The sequence below is a fragment of the Schistocerca serialis genome, chromosome 3, assembly GCF_023864345.2.
Source record: "Schistocerca serialis cubense isolate TAMUIC-IGC-003099 chromosome 3, iqSchSeri2.2, whole genome shotgun sequence".
Lineage (NCBI taxonomy): Eukaryota > Metazoa > Arthropoda > Insecta > Orthoptera > Acrididae > Schistocerca > Schistocerca serialis.
The window spans coordinates 262942695-262957609 of NC_064640.1; the positions used below are offsets into that span (position 1 = coordinate 262942695).

General features: G+C 42.4%; 1 protein-coding gene across 3 annotated transcripts in view; it reads right to left on the bottom strand.

The window, feature by feature from the left end:
* The window catches only part of LOC126470034 (endothelin-converting enzyme homolog), a 434767-nt gene that overhangs the window by 239401 nt on the left and 180451 nt on the right, over positions 1-14915 (bottom strand). The window lies entirely within an intron of this gene.

A 14915-nucleotide genomic window follows, 5' to 3' on the forward strand; every position in this document is an offset into this window, starting at 1 on the left:
ACGTGTTCCCCCCAAGTCGCCATATGACTGTACGTCCAGAATCACTCCTCAGAGGAAAGTACGCTACACCACTCAGCGTTGGTCCGTGTCCCTATGCTATTAGCACCATCGCAAACGGTGGCGCCGATGTGCGGATGTCAACGGAACATTGTATACTGTTCGTCGGGAAAAGAGACCACCTCCACGCATTTGCGGTGCCATTGTGGAGCGTGAGATTGCGTGCCTTGCAGTCATGTTAAATGTGATTGCAATTGCACCCGCTATTTGCCATGGGTCCCTTCTTGCTTGTTCAAATATAGCGGTCATCTGCCGCTGTAGTTGACCGTGGTCAACTTCCTCCACTCCGGGCAGCAGTGTCTGCGGTTCACAATACTCTGCATGCACGTGAAACAATCCTGTTAACAATACGAAACACACTCGTCACACTTCGCCCTTCTTCCAGCTTCCCAATGGTTCTTTCTCGTGTGAAGTCATCCACATGCTGTCTCTGGGTCATGTTTTAATGAAGTGCACCGTAACTGCTCTCTGATTGACGCACACATCTTTTCCAGTTTTTTCAACTGCCTGATGTTGCGGAGCCAGCTCCAGTTGGTGCTATAATCACGCTGACCTCACGCCATGTGGCGTCCAACTTTCTGTTCACGACTTTTAGACCCGTGGCAACATGGTAACGCATTTTCATTCATGCCCACCAAATAGTCAGTATGTTATGTTACTTTATCTTGTCCGTCCTTCAGGGGAATTAGAACGGAAAAAGTTTTTACAAATTTCCGGATTTTTATCTCATTATAAAATTTGCAATTTTTCGAATAAAATGATATAAATATCACTTATAAACTAACATGGGAAGTATTTTATTTTATTTTTTAAATATAATCTACACCGGTTGAAAATGTTAAAATTTTTACGTGCAATACTTCAAGAACTAATAAAATCGGTAATTTTTTATATAGAAGGCTGGGATGTGTTGGTCATGTCCAGAAGAGGGTGGGCACCAAGTTACGGAAGTTGAAACAAAGTTTGAGAGACAAGAAACTTTCTGATGGTAAAACCATAAGGGGCAGGCTGACAGACAAAATGATTGATGAACTACAGCAGTATTATGGGATGGCCATTAGAAATACTACTGAGGATTTGTTGAAAGTGAAGCAGGCAGTATGGGCTACCTCCTTCCACTGAATGTCAACTGATGAAAAACCGGTACACCACCTTTGCCCTCCTGGACCTGATTCATGGTGCAATTACCGCAGTGCCCAATACTGAAACAGTTCATACAGCCATAAACATTCCATCCCAGCCGGCCGAAGTGGCCGTGCGGTTAAAGGCGCTGCAGTCTGGAACCGCAGGACCGCTACGGTCGCAGGTTCGAATCCTGCCTCGGGCATGGATGTTTGTGATGTCCTTAGGTTAGTTAGGTTTAACTAGTTCTAAGTTCTAGGGGACTAATGACCTCAGCAGTTGAGTCCCATAGTGCTCAGAGCCATTTGAACCATTCCATCCCAGCAGCAGTCATGGATATCATAAAACTTATTTACAGAGACCTGGCAAATCCTGAATTACTGAGGAAGTGTCTGCATGGTCAGACTCAAAATCCCAATGAGTCGTTCAATAATTTTATATAGACTCGCTTACCAAAAATTGTTTTTGTTTGATCGAAGACAGTCAGTGATGCTGTTTATGCTTTTGATGATTGCAAGATTGGTAGGGTGAAAGTGCTACAGCATATGGGAATTAATCCTGGAGCAAACTGCATCAGAGGACTTGAACGGATGGACAAGGTTCGCATTGATAAAGCAGAGTATGCAGCACAGTTGCCCACTAAGGATTCTAGAAAGAAGAAAAGAAGAAAATACTTGGAAAAAAATCAAGAGGATGATATACAGTATGGTGCAGGGTGCTTCTGAGTGACTAAAAATAAAATATTAAGCATATGTTAAGTGAGTTACAGTCTTTTGAAACTTTAGAAGCCGTTCATGAAAATTTACATTTTCTGTTGCATTTTTCCCTAAATTTCAGAAACCACTTCGAGTAGAGTATTCAAATTTTCAGGGAGTAATAACATACATATCCTGAGTCTACTGAACTAAAAAAATGAACATAACGTTATGTATAATTAAAATTATTTAGGATAACGTACAAAAAAGTACACAAAATTTTAGCGGTGTAATTAAAAAACTGTATTTTCGAAAGCATGGGCTGAAATGCAATTATTGTAGTTCAGTAGACTCAGAACATACAGTTTAATGCCCTGTAAAAGTTTCATGCCCAAATCTACAGTGGTTCCTGAAATACAGGGAAGCCAAGTCACTAAATTTAACTTTGTCGGGATAGGGCATTCCAACTCCCCTTAAGTTTTTCAGAGCAATGTACTTACGTTTCTGCAAAAAGCGAAAGTTTTAAATTAATCCGAATGAGTCTGTTCGGTTGCTAATATGGAATGTAGTGAGGCATGTTTATTCAATACTTCTCCAGAGGAACTGCAGTGTTGTAAACGTTTTTAAGTGTTTTACTTGTTACAAAACGCGCCCCTTGTTCTAATGGTATTTGTACGCTAGAGATAGGTTTTAATAAAAACCAAGAATTCAAAATAGATGATTTTTGTGACGAAATGGGGCTCGAAACCGGATTTCCCTCTTTTCACGAGCAGCAGCCCATTGCGATACCCGAGCACGCCTTCAGAGCTCATTCATACTTTCGTAGTCACTTATGTTCCTTTCCTGAACAGGATATGTAACTTTTTTTTACAGTAGTGTATCCAAAACACGTAATTTGGAAAGGACTGAAACGAAAGCATTACATTTCAAAAAAGAAAACGCAACAGAAATATCTCTTCCAAAACAACAAAACAATTAGTAGAGAATGTGGCTGCATGTAGCTGTCACACATTCCCGGAGTGATGTATCGTGCTTTTCATGAAGAGGTTCAAGAGCTCAACTGGCAGCCAATCCAATTCCTGAAGACATTTGAAAATTTGTGCCAGCATATAAAGATGACATTCTCAGTTGAACAACCTTTCTGGGACCCATAGCGTGATGTGCAATTATACCTGAGAACTTTACTGAATGTTTCTGGAAAAACCATCAGTAAAGGAAATTATTGTACATCTATTTAGGTCTTTCCTGTGACAATCCTAATAAAGACGTTTAACAACGCAGTATTTTAGGACGTCTGGAAAAATTACCTCGGTGATTAATGCACTAGATATATCACTAAAAACTTAAATTATTAACTTAGAACGTAACTTCATAATTCTGCTTTTTTTTAGGAATAAATCCACTTTACTCCACTGATAACTGTTACGTATCATATCTTTCAAGACTGCTTGTTTGTATTATCACTGCGGTTTTAAAAATGTGACTCGCTGACTCCAGTAATTACAGGGACTTTTTTTGCCTCGTTCCCTTGCCCCCCCCCCCCCCCCCACTCCCCCCGTCCACCATTCTCTTATACTTCCTGCAAGAAGTTCAACTAATCTATCCTCGCTCCTCCTATTCAGATGCATGTCGTGCTTAGTATATCCCAGCATCCCAATTCTAGTATCAGGTACAGCATAGATTTTGCTATTCAACAATTGCCCATCCAACGTTTTGCTTACGCGGCTTACAGCTGCCGACAATGGAGTTGTGAAACTTCCGCAAAAAACTCACTTATGTGCTCCGTTGCCGCTCTTATTGAATCCAGTTCATGTTCAGTGCTATAATGCAAGTCGTTGGGCCTTTTCGTGCTGCTCCCACTGCGAGTGCCTGATATTTTTCTTCAAAATTTTTTCATAAGCCCCCCCCACCCCATGCTCGCTGTAACCGAGATGCACCTTATTTGTGACCTAGTATTTTACACCTATATTTTCCTGTAGCAAGTAAAGTACATTGCTCTCATGACTTGTACTTGGCAGCAAGACTTTTCTTTCTGCTTTATTTTGCATCCGACCTAGCTTCATATATTCTACGAGTCTGCTGCACCCTACTTGATTCAAAAGCTGTCTGGAGCTCTTCCTCCCCAGTCTAAGTAACAAATCAAACGGACTGCTCGTTAGAATTTAAAACGTGGTTCGCGGATCCTTCTTCATCCACTTTTCCTTGTTACAGTTCACCGGTCCCCATCGTTTCCCTGTAATTCTAAGTCGTATCATTTCTAGTTTTTTTAAAAAAAATTGTTCCTTGTCTGGCACAATCACATAAAATTTCATATGTAAATCACCGGTTTCGGCTGTCATAGGCTACCATTATTTCTATAAAATTCAAAATGAAATGAAAATAAGTTAAAAATGAAGCTATACAGCTTACAACAAAATTAAAACATGTAAAACACAGTGATGTATCCCACAAAAGAAAGCAGTACTTCACTCACAAGCAAGCTGAGGAAACTCCATTCCCCAACAGATGGACTGCCATCAACAGTATCACATGCCTTTGTAGCACAAATAGCGCGAGCTTCCCGTAAATAATCGTATCATTTAATCATTAATAATTTTAGTAAGGTAATCTTGTAATTGAATTTTTGATATAATAATTAGCTTGTATTTATTAAAAATTAATGGTCAAAATATAGCACTCATTACTTTGTGAGAACAAAGAGCTAGTTGTGTTTCACAATAACGATATTTTCTGAATCCGTGTTGGCTGTTTGTCAATAAATCGTTTTCTTCGCGATAGCCGGCCGGGGTGGCCGAGCGGTTCTAGGCGCTCCAGTCTGGAACCGCGCGACCGCTACGGTCGCAGGTTTGAATCCTGCCTCGGGCATGGATGTGTGTGATGTCCTTAGGTTAGTTAGGTTTAAGTAGTTCTAAGTTCTAGGGGACTGATGACCTCAGAAGGTAAATCCCATAGTGCTCAGAGCCATTTTTTTTCTTCGCGATAACTCATGACGTTTGAACACAGTCAATGTTCCAAAATCCTACTGCAAATCGACTTTAGCGATATGGGTCTGCAATTTAGTGGATTACTCGTATTTCCATTCTTGGGTATTGAAGTGACTTGTGCAAGTTTCTTTAGGTACGGATATTTCAACGAGTGATCGGTTGTATATGATTACTAAATATGGAGCTATTTGCATACTCTGAGAGGAACCTGACTGGTGTACAATCATCTCTTTTACCTTTCTCTCTTCTAATGCCATACTGTTCCTCTGCAGTACTTTTTTCCAGTCTTCCTTGGAGTCTTTTATTTATCACGCATAGCAGAACTTTTGCTGCATGGGAAATCAAAGTTACGTTTCTAAAATCCTCACATTTCTTGGCATTCCTTTCTTCTCAGTCGGTATTATTCTTTCGAATTTCCTCCCTTCTACGACTTCTTTCCCTAAGGTTTTATCTCATCCTCTTCCATTTGTCATTTGAACTCTCTTCATTGAGTCCTCCATCCTATTTTGACGTAAATGTGTTTTCCAACTCAGCATCCTTACCTTCTTCCTTGAGTCTTTCTAGGTCAAATTTCTCTCTTGGCTTTCCTCCTCTCACTCTCTTCAACCATATTTGCAAGTCCGCCCCCACTAAGTTGTGTTCCGAATCTCCTCGAGAGTATGCTCTGGCATTCTTTAGGCAGTTTTTGTACCGGTTCTGAACTATGCTATAGTCAATTTGGTATGTCGTCATTCATTCTAGATATCCACCTATATCTTCGTCTTGTATGATGTTCAAACAATGTTTCCAACCGCAAGAGAATTTTCTCCACAGAAATTTTTACTTCCCAGTTTAAATCTTCCAACAACTCCGTCTTCTTTTCCGTCTGCTATCACTGCATTCAAATACTCCATTACGATGATGCAAACATTTCATTTTTCTTCATCCATAATTTGTTCAGTCTTTTCATACTATTCCTCTACGACCTCATCAGGGTGTTGACTTGTAGGCAAGTATATTTGTATTGAAGCAACGTCCATGTCGTCACTTCTTAATATCATCATCATCATCATCAGTCTTTCCACTATGTACTCCACTTTCAAGCCGGCCGGGGTGGACGAGCGGTTCTAGGCGCTACAGTCTGGAACCGCGCGACCTCTACGATCGCAGGTTCGAATTCTGCCTCGGGCATGGATGTGTGTGATGTCCTTAGGTTAGTAAGGTTTAAGTCGTTCTAAGTTCTAGGGGACTGATGACCTCAGAAGTTGAGTCCCATAGTGCTCAGAGCCATTTGAACCATTTAGCCATTTCCACTTTCAATACGTTTTTCATCAGCCGTTTTCCTACCGCTGCTGACACGCGACATCTGCCACACTTCTTCCTGCCTGAGTAAAACAATTTATACTCACCACTATCAGCTCTCCATTACTTCCCCATCTCACTTCACATCCATCGGATATATCCAGCCTATTCATCATCATTTCTTGTTTAACATTTTCCAGTTTTCCATCCTGCAATTGTGTGAGCACATTCCATGTCCCAATCCTTAACTTTCCTTACTTCTTCATAGTCAGTTTCCTCTTTCCTTCTTCATCCTCCTCCAGCACTTCTGTATTTCAGCTCGATGTAATCCTCTTCATTTCTTTGGAATGGAAATGAAGTCCCATGCTTCTTGACAGAGGGTAGGGGAACGATGCGGCAGACCCGTACCGCGGTACTAGGCAATGTCCTAATGGAGGTCGTTTGCCATTGCCGTAATGGGGGTGCATGATGATCATGAAGACACAACAACACCCAGTAATCTCGGGGCAGGTGAAAATCCCTGACCCCGCCGGAAATCGAAGCCGGGGCCCCGTGCTCGGGAAGCGAGAACGCTACCACGAGACCACGAGCGACGGACCTTCATTTATTTCTTACGCTTTAAAGTTAAAAATAAATACTATAGTGAACTAACTCGGATTTTTGTGCAATTAAATATTAACAATACTTCATAAAACGAAAAGATACTCCACAGAATATCACATCTCTGACCTTTAACATTGAGAGAAACACTCATGATACTGAGTATTTGATTGCGCTATAAGATCGTTTGCTGACGTTGTTGTAGTCTACAGGGAAGTATCGATGTTGGACGAGCGTAAGGATTTGCAGAAAGACTTGAGAAAAATTTTCACTTGCTTTGATGAATGGCAGCTCTCTGTAAATGTGAATAAACGTAAGATAATACCTACAACAAAAGGAAAGAATCTGATAGCATCTTCTAACAAGGTTAGTTCTGATGTTGAGCACGTCCATCGTGTATATTTTTACGGGTAAAACAAAGAAGTGATATGCAATGAGACGATCACGTAGACTCATTATTAGCGAAGGTAAATGGAAGACATAGATATGTTGGAAGGGTTCTGGGTGAATGCATTGAATCTGTAAAGGAAATAGCGTACAAGACGCTAAGGCGACCAATTCTAGAGTATTATTCTAGTGTTTAGGGATGAGGGTAGACGTCGAACGAATTCAGAGTAGCGCTGTTTGGATCATAAAAGGTCGATATAATTCATGCGAAACTATAACAGAATGGCTAGGGGGAAATTAAACGGAAATCCATGGAAGAAAGACAACTTAGTTTTCACGAAATCATGTAGGATGATTTTAAATAATATGTATTCGAAAAGACTATCCCACCTAACTTATGCTGCCATCGTTGTATATCTTGCGTAGAGGTCATGAGAATAAGATAAGAGAGATTAGGGCACATGCAGGAGCATACAGATAATCATTTTTTCCTCACTCAATACGAGAATGTAACAGGAAAGGAAACTGATAATATTGGTGCAGTATACCCTCTACCCTGAACTGTACAGTGACTGGTGGTGTATGCATGATGATCAGAAACATTATGAAAAGATTATAAGAGTGTTGCAGAATAGGTTTTGCTGAGAAATAATTGTTTAAAAATTACATACGTTCGTGCCGTTTCCGAGTTAATTAGCACTGAAGTTAGCCAATTAGGCCGTTGTGCGCGAAAATTTAAGAGGCCCGCCAGATACAACTAGTGTCAGTTGTTCTCATAGCGTAGATGATGGTGCACGAGACTGCTCTACCTTTGGCTCGGGTTTGATCCTTACTACCGTTCCATGTCCAATTTTTGTATCGCTCTCTTGCTCGGTTTTAGGAACGAGTAACACGTTAGGCGACACCGACCTTGGCGGACCGCTTGAATTACACGCGCAACGGTCCGATTGGCTAACTTCAGTGCTAATTAACTCGAAAACAGCGCAACGTATCGAATTTTTTCGTCACAATTATTTCTTACCACAATCCACCGTGCAACTCTCTTAAAAGCTTTTCAGATTGTATCTGACCACCCTGTATATGTATATTTAGATGTGGGAGTGGCATTTACAAGAAATAAGAAGTACAACCGAGAATACGGCTTGGTTCGTATAATTTGCCGATACTTCTAGGTCAGTAAATTAACGACGAGTTGTTATATTGAGTACTTATTTAACAATATGGGAAAAGTATGAATCTATCAAGAAGAATGGCGAGAGTGTGGTGGAGATCAGGTTCGTCGGTACCCTTGACACGGTAAGAGGTGTTGATTCGCTTTGTGTGTGAGTACGGAAGCATTGTATGTGTCAACGCATCTAAATATCTTTTCGGAATTCGCGTGCTGTCGATTATACAGCTATCCGCCAAACACCTGAAAGTATGAATCTACCCCAGCTAACGTACTGTTAGTAGAAGATTTCGAAATGCCACTAAAGATTAAAAAAGAAAAAAAAACAAATATTTTCGGATACATTCCTCATGAGCCGGTAAGCGATATGGAGTCACATTTCCACGAAGCGAGTGTCCAAATATTGGCTGTTATTTCAGCCACCACTCAGGAAAAATATTAAACGAATTCCTCTACTAGTGGGAAGCTGCGAGGAATGACAGAATTTAAGCCCATCAGTCTTGCAGGACACAATATTACCAGCTAATGGAGCCATCAAAATGATGCATTGCTAAACGAAGCTACCATCAATACAGCGTTGCTATTGACAACCAGAGAAGTTATTTATTCTGGACTACAGACATTCAATTCGCTTTGTAGAAATAACTGGATCCGAAATGGGATAAGTAAACTAACACGTATATTTCGGAAATATTACAAAAAATCACAGTAGCAAAGAAAATCGACTTAGAATCTCATTTGTTACCGGTAAAAGACTTCACGAAATTGTTCATACCGAAAGATTTGACTCCTTAGTAAAGAGAAGTATTGCACCATGTAAGCTCCATCTAACGTCGATTCCACATTATGGTTTCATACTATTATCTGGGAGTATGCCTATCACCACTGGAAATGCGATTGGCACGAATCTCAGAAATATATGGGAGACAGCAGTAGTAATACGACCGGACGTATCCTTCAGCTGGTGATTAGATCACGTGGAATATACACTCCTGGAAATGGAAAAAAGAACACATTGACACCGGTGTGTCAGAACCACCATACTTGCTCCGGACACTGCGAGAGGGCTGTACAAGCAATGATCACACGCACGGCACAGCGGACACACCAGTACCGCGGTGTTGGTCGTCGAATGGCGCTAGCTGCGCAGCATTTGTGCACCGCCGCCGTCAGTGTCAGCCAGTTTGCCGTGGCATACGGAGCTCCATCGCAGTCTTTAACACTGGTAGCATGCCGCGACAGCGTGGACGTGAACCGTATGTGCAGTTGACGGACTTTGAGCGAGGGCGTATAGTGGGCATGCGGGAGGCCGGGTGGACGTACCGCCGAATTGCTCAACACGTGGGGCGTGAGGTCTCCACAGTACACCGATGTTGTCGCCAGTGGTCGGCGGAAGGTGCACGTGCCCGTCGACCTGGGACCGGACCGCAGCGACGCACGGATGCACGCCAAGACCGTAGGATCCTACGCAGTGCCGTAGGGGACCGCACCGCCACTTCCCAGCAAATTAGGGACACTGTTGCTCCTGGGGTATCGGTGAGGACCATTCGCAACCGTCTCCATGAAGCTGGGTTACGGTCCCGCACACCGTTAGGCCGTCTTCCGCTCACGCCCAACATCGTGCAGCCCGCCTCCAGTGGTGTCGCGACAGGCGTGAATGGAGGGACGAATGGAGACGTGTCGTCTTCAGCGATGAGAGTCGCTTCTGCCTTGGTGCCAATGGTGGTCGTATGCGTGTTTGGCGCCGTGCAGGTGAGCGCCACAATCAGGACTGCATACGACCGAGGCACACAGGGCCAACACCCGGCATCATGGTGTGGGGAGCGATCTCCTACACTGGCCGTACACCACTGGTGATCGTCGAGGGGACACTGAATAGTGCACGGTACATCCAAACCGTCATCGAACCCATCGTTCTACCATTCCTAGACCGGCAAGGGAACTTGCTGTTCCAACAGGACAATGCACGTCCGCATGTATCCCGTGCCACCCAACGTGCTCTAGAAGGTGTAAGTCAACTACCCTGGCCAGCAAGATCTCCGGATCTGTCCCCCATTGAGCATGTTTGGGACTGGATGAAGCGTCGTCTCACGCGGTCTGCACGTCCAGCACGAACGCTGGTCCAACTGAGGCGCCAGGTGGAAATGGCATGGCAAGCCGTTCCACAGGACTACATCCAGCATCTCTACGATCGTCTCCATGGGAGAATAGCAGCCTGCATTGCTGCGAAAGGTGGATATACACTGTACTAGTGCCGACATTGTGCATGCTCTGTTGCCTGTGTCTATGTGCCTGTGGTTCAGTCAGTGTGATCATGTGATGTATCTGATCCCAGGAATGTGTCAATAAAGTTTCCCCTTCCTGGGACAATGAATTCACGGTGTTCTTATTTCAATTTCCAGGAGTGTATTTAACGTCAGATGATGTCCCAAATCATTAAAATGTTGGGATCACAAGATAACGTGCATATTTACGTTGCATAAAAATTATAGATTCTTGAAGTCGTGATGAAGCTAACCTCAACTAAGCGACAGTGTCATGCACATAGCATTAGCAAGCACAAAGCACAAGGTGTAGGAACCTGACTACCAAATACATTCGTTTAAGTAAAGTGCTACTTCTTAACTCTCTAAATGTGACATAAATAAATATATATGACTGAGAATTTTCTGACGCAGGCCAATGTACAGATTTTAAAATGCACTAAAAGTTCAGATGATTTAATAAATGTTACGGTAACAGTCTGGTTGTGAAATTCTCATCGTTGTATCTCTATATTAATATTTTAAGATTAGTGGACAGTTTGGTGATGTTTTCAAAATAATCTATTATCAATATACGAAGAGTGCCAGCCCTTGTGGCCGAGCGGTTGTAGGCGCTTCAGTCCGGAACCGCGCTGCTGCTACGGTCGCAGGTTCGAATCCTGCCTCGGGCATGGATGTGTGTGATGTCCTTAGGTTAGTTAGGTTTAAGTACAGGGTGTTTCAAAAATGACCGGTATATTTGAAACGGCAATAAAAACTAAACGAGCAGCGATAGAAATACACCGTTTGCTGCAATATGCTTGGGACAACAATACATTTTCAGGCGGACAAACTTTCGAAATTACAGTAGTTACAATTTTCAACAACAGATGGCGCTGCAAGTGATGTGAAAGATATAGAAGACAACGCAGTCTGTGGGTGCGCCATTCTGTACGTCGTCTTTCTGCTGTAAGCGTGTGCTGTTCACAACGTGCAAGTGTGTCCTTAGAACAGAGGATTTTTCTGGTGTTGGAATTCCACCACCTAGAACACAGTGTTGTTGCAACAAGACGAAGTTTTCAACGGAGGTTTAATGTAACCAAAGGACCGAAAAGCGATACAATAAAGGATCTGTTTGAAAAATTTCAACGGACTGGGAACGTGACGGATGAACGTGCTGGAAAGGTAGGGCGACCACGTACGGCAACCACAGAGGGCAACGCGCAGCTAGTGCAGCAGGTGATCCAACAGCGGCCTCGGGTTTCCGTTCGCCGTGTTGCAGCTGCGGTCCAAATGACGCCAACGTCCACGTATCGTCTCATGCGCCAGAGTTTACACCTCTATCCATACAAAATTCAAACGCGGCAACCCCTCAGCGCCACTACCATTGCTGCACGAGAGACATTCGCTAACGATATAGTGCACAGGATTGATGACGGCGATATGCATGTGGGCAGCATTTGGTTTACTGACGAAGCTTATTTTTACCTGGACGGCTTTGTCAATAAACAGAACTGGCGCATATGGGGAACCGAAAAGCCCCATGTTGCAGTCCCATCGTCCCTGCATCCTCAAAAAGTACTGGTCTGGGCCGCCATTTCTTCCAAAAGAATCATTGGCCCATTTTTCAGATCCGAAACGATTACTGCATCACGCTATCTGGACATTCTTCGTGAATTTGTGGCGGTACAAACTGCCTTAGACGACACTGCGAACACCTCGTGGTTTATGCAAGATGGTGCCCGGCCACATCGCACGGCCGACGTCTTTAATTTCCTGAATGAATATTTCGATGATCGTGTGATTGCTTTGGGCTATCCGAAACATACAGGAGGCGGCGTGGATTGGCCTCCCTATTCGCCAGACATGAACCCCTGTGACTTCTTTCTGTGGGGACACTTGAAAGACCAGGTGTACCGCCAGAATCCAGAAACAATTGAACAGCTGAAGCAGTACATCTCATCTGCATGTGAAGCCATTCCGCCAGACACGTTGTCAATGGTTTCGGGTAATTTCATTCAGAGACTACGCCATATTATTGCTACGCATGGTGGATATGTGGAAAATATCGTACTATAGTGTTTCCCAGACCGCAGCGCCATCTGTTGTTGAAAATTGTAACTACTGTAATTTCGAAAGTTTGTCTGCCTGAAAATGTACTGTTGTCCCAAGCATATTGCAACAAACGGTGTATTTCTATCGCTGCTCGTTTAGTTTTTATTGCCGTTTCAAAAATACCGGTCATTTTTGAAACACCCTGTAGTTCTAAGTTCTAGGGGACTGATGACCTCAGATGTTAAGTCTCATAGTGCTCAGAGCCATTTTTATACGAAGAGTCAAAACCTGCCGACTGCATATGGGACTATCGTAAGAATTAATATATGTGTAATGCGGCCATGTGATTTATCATGATGTCCTCGTACGTTGTGCTGGCCATAATTTTGTAGATAGTTGCGATATTTTCATACTTCAGTGTAATGATTTCCTTAAACTTTCCAAATTATAATTGATGTTAGCTGTAAAGGCAATAAATATTATATCGCTAAAAGCAAAAATAAAAAATCTTCAACGGTATCTGTGACACAAAAACAAACTAAACTCCGAAAGAAACATTTTTTATTGACATAGCTTCATTATTTCAGTGCTGATCGATATGTGTGTATGGAATTTAGAAAAAACGCAAAAATACATGATGGTGAAACTTCCGATCGCGACATTCTTTGTAGGCACTGTTTGGCCTATGTGACAGCTCATCAAAATTAGGACTAATTGATTTCGCGATATTTTAGGTTCACGAGCAAGTGTGGTATCGTCAAATTGTTCACTTCGAAGGCACTAGTGTTAAGTTATTGGTAGGAACTATTGATATTTTTACTGTAATTTCCTTGTCAGAAATGAAGAAACTAACTTGCATAGGAATATGTAGCCCACATTATTTACATAAGTAAGATGTAAATATACACAATAGAAATGAAAAAAGATATAAACATTAAACCAACAATTTCAGCATTTACAGTGGAAATTCCCATTTCAATTACTAAAAGACCTTGGCATTCTTCGTAAGCACAAAACAATTTCTGGAAAATTGGCACATCGCGTTTCATTCCCAAACGTCATGAAATGCAAAATGGCAAATTCCTATCTTTCGAATAATAAGCTTCATGAGGGCATAAAAAGTCTCATTCGTACACAAGCTATACTCTAACCGCAGCATTTTCTGCAAAATCTAAGTTTTTCCCGCCGTTCATAAAAGACGTTACTGATCGCATAGGAAATATCTTGACAAAAAGAAATATCGCTGTAACCTACAAACCCACCCGGAAGATACAGGCACACTTAAAGCCGGCCAAGGATTCTCGCAAACAACTGGAAAAATCAGGAATTCATAGAATGCCGTATAGTTGTGGAGACCTGTACGCGGGTACTACTAAACGAATGGTCGAAAAAACGATTAGATGAACATGAGGGCACGTGTGTAATAGGAGAAACTAACAGATCAGATACTGATGAACATGCTTTGTACCCAGGAGACCACCAGATTCGATTTGATGAGACTCAAATACTTACAGCCATAAGCTATGTAAAGCTATACAGAGAGGCCATAGAGTTCACTAATCATCTCAGTAAGTCTCATAACAAGGAGGAGGGTGCGAACTAAATGGTATCTGGATACCGGTGCTGAAGAAGATATCTACCAGCCTTCCATCACTGGCTGGTAGCAATATCCGACGATGACAACCAATAGCGGCCGATTGCGCTAGAATTTTCAAAACATATGACGTTACACGAGGAAAAAGAATTTTACCTCTGTCAGAAGCGAGCCAGAGCGTGCAAGTGACATTTGAAAAAGTTACTACTTCCCTTGAAGGTGTCCTCAACACGAGGACGAAACATTGGCTTTCAATAAGAAATTCATCCACCACGGCATAATAGCCTGGAATATTTTAATAAGTGTGTAAGATAGTTCCCGAAACCGAGATAAAGAACCGGATGACATCTGGTTACAGGTTTGATGGTCAACATTTGGAGTCCGTCACATTGTATGAATACATAAGAATTCCACTGCTAAGCGAAAACGAGAAAGCAGTGGTAAGGAAGGCGAATTAAAGGTTTAGGTGTTCGGCGAGTTCTGGGAAAGGTGGTGCATCGGCCAATGAAAACCATACGAGACGCTAGTGACACCGATTCTAGAGTACTGTTATTGCGTTTGGAATTCTAATCAAGCAGCCATGACAACAGATATTGAACGAATTTAGCGGTTTGCTGACAGCGTCACTGCAGGCCAGCGCAGTCCATTAGATAATCTAAGAGGACACTTAAATCGGAATCTGTGGCAGTAAAACGATATTGTTCTCGTGAAATTCTGCTAGATTAATTT